The sequence below is a fragment of the Eubalaena glacialis genome, chromosome X (genome assembly GCF_028564815.1).
Source record: "Eubalaena glacialis isolate mEubGla1 chromosome X, mEubGla1.1.hap2.+ XY, whole genome shotgun sequence".
NCBI classification, from domain to species: domain Eukaryota; kingdom Metazoa; phylum Chordata; class Mammalia; order Artiodactyla; family Balaenidae; genus Eubalaena; species Eubalaena glacialis.
In genome coordinates, this window is record NC_083736.1 from 46,497,921 (window position 1) to 46,500,537 (window position 2,617).

The following is a 2,617-nucleotide window of genomic DNA, read 5'->3' on the forward strand; positions in this document are numbered from 1 at the left end:
CTTGTTGCAGTCCTATTATCTCACAGAGAAAAAATTTTAAATCTGGACAAAAGAAAAAAACTTCTGCTTGTAGGCACCAGAGAACTCCTTCTGTGTCCAGGACATCAGGGTAGGAGAACCTGGAGAGTAGGGAACCTCACTGAGGGGGATCTAACAGTTTTGTGCTGCTTTTTACCTTCAGGGAATCTGCTGAATCCCAAACTGCCCTGGGTGAGAGCACATCATTCTACAGGCAAAACACCCACTAAAAACTGGGGAGGGGCAAGATGGCGGAAGAGTAAGACGCGGAGATCACCTTCCTCCCCACAGATACATGAGAAATACATCTACACGTGGAACTGCTCCTACAGAACACCCACTGAACGCTGGCAGAAGACGTCAGACCTCCCAAAAGGCAAGAAAATCCCCACGTCCTTGGGTAGGGCAAAAGAAAAAAGAAATAACAGAGACAAAAGAATAGGGACGGGACCTGCACCAGTGGGAGGGAGCTGTGAAGGAGGAAAGGTTTCCACACACTAGGAAGCCCCTTCGTGGGCAGAGACTGCGGGTAGCAGAGGGGGGAAGCTTCGGAGCCACGGAGGAGAGCGCAGCCACATTGGTGCGGAGGGCAAAGCGGAGATTCCCGCACAGAGGAGCGGTGCCGACCAGCACTCACCAGCCCGAGAGGCTTGTCTGCTCAGCCGCCGGGGCGGGCGGGGCCTGGGAGCTGGGGCTCGGGCTTCGGTGCTGGCCGGGAGGGAGTCCGGGAGGAAGACTGCAGCTGCCAAAGAGGCAGGAGAATTTTTCTTGCCTCTTTGTTTCGCGGCGCGCAAGGAGAGGGGATTCGGAGCGCCGCCTAGACGAGCTCCAGAGACGGGCGCGAGCCGCGGCTATCAGCGCGGATCCCACAGCAACAGGGACGCAGAGGGAAAAACGGAGAGATTCCCGCACAGAGGCTCGGCGCCGAGCAGCACTCACCAGCCCGAGAGGCTTGTCTGCTCACCCGCCGGGGCGGGCGGGGGCTGGGAGCTGAGGCGCGGGCTTCGGTCGGATCCCAGGGAGAGGACTGGGGTTGGCTGCGTGAACACAGCCTGAAGGGTCTAGCGCACCACAACTAGCCGGGAGGGTGCATGAGAAAAAGTCTGCAGCTGCCGAAGAGGCAGGAGACTTTTTCTTGCCTCTTTGTTTCACGGCGTGCAAGGAGAGGGGATTCAGAGCGCCACTTAAACGAACTCCAGAGACGGGCGCGAGCCGCGGCTATCAGCGCGGACCCCAGAGACGGGCATGAGACGCTAAGGCTGCTGCTGCCGCCACCAAACAGCCTGTTGGCGAGCACAGGTCATTCTCCACACCGCCCCTCCCGGGAGCCTGTGCAGCCCGCCACGGCCAGGATCCCGTAATCCGGGGACAACTTCCCCGGGAGAACGCACGGCACGTCTCAGGCTGCTGCAACGTCACGCCGGCTTCTGCCGCCGCAGGCTCGTCCCGCCTCCTCCGTACCGCTCCCTCCCCCCAGCCTGACTGAGCCAGAGCCCCCGAAGCAGCTGCTCCTTTAACCCCGTTCTGTCTGGGCGGGGAACAGACGCCCTCAGGCGACCTACATGCAGAGGCGGGTCCAAATCCAAAGCTGAACCCCGGGAGCTGTAGGAACAAAGAAGAGAAAGGGAAATCTCTCCCAGCAGCCTCAGAAGCAGCGGATTAAAGCTCCACAAACAACTTGATGTGCCTGCATCTGTTGAATACCTGAATAGACAACGAATCATCCCAAATTTAGGAGATGGACTTTGGGAGCAGGATATATTAACTTTTCCCCTTTTCCTTTTTTTTGTGAGTGTAGATGTGTATGCTTCTGGGTGAGATTTTGTCTGTATAGCTTTGCTCTCACCATTAGTCCTAGGGTTAGGTCCGTCCGTTTTTTTTTTTTTTTTTTTTGGCTTAAAAAATTTTTTTTTCCCTAATAAATGTTTTCTTAATAATTTTTTCCTTATTTTCTATTTTTAAAAAAAATTTTTAATAAGTTTTTTCACATTTTTTATTTTAAAAAATTAAAAAATTTTTTTTCTTAATAAATTTTTTCTAAATAATTTTTTTCTTATTTTTAGTATAAAAAATTAATAAATCTATTTTTAAAAATTAAAAAAAAATTTTTTTCTTAATAAATTTACTCTTAATAATTTTTTTTCTTATTTTTTATTATAATTGCTTTATTTTATTTTATTTTATCCTCTTTTTTTCTTTCTTTCCATTTTTTCTCCCTTTTATTCTGAGCCGTGTGGATGAAAGGCTCTTGGTGCTCCAGCCAGGCATCAGGGCTGTGCCTCTGAGGTGGGAGAGCCAACTTCAGGACACTGGTCCACAAGAGACCTCCCAGCTCCACGTAATACTAAACGGCGAAAATCTCTCACAGATCTCCATCTCAACATCAAGACCCAGCTTCACTCAACGACCAGCAAGCTACAGTGCTGGACACCCTATGCCAAACAACTAGCAAGAGAGGAACAGCCCCATCCATTAACAGAGAGGCTGCCTAAAATCATAATAAGGCCACAGACACCCCAAAACACACCACCAGACGTGGACGAACCCACCAGAAAGACAACATCCAGCCTCATCCACCAGAACACAGGCACTAGTTCCC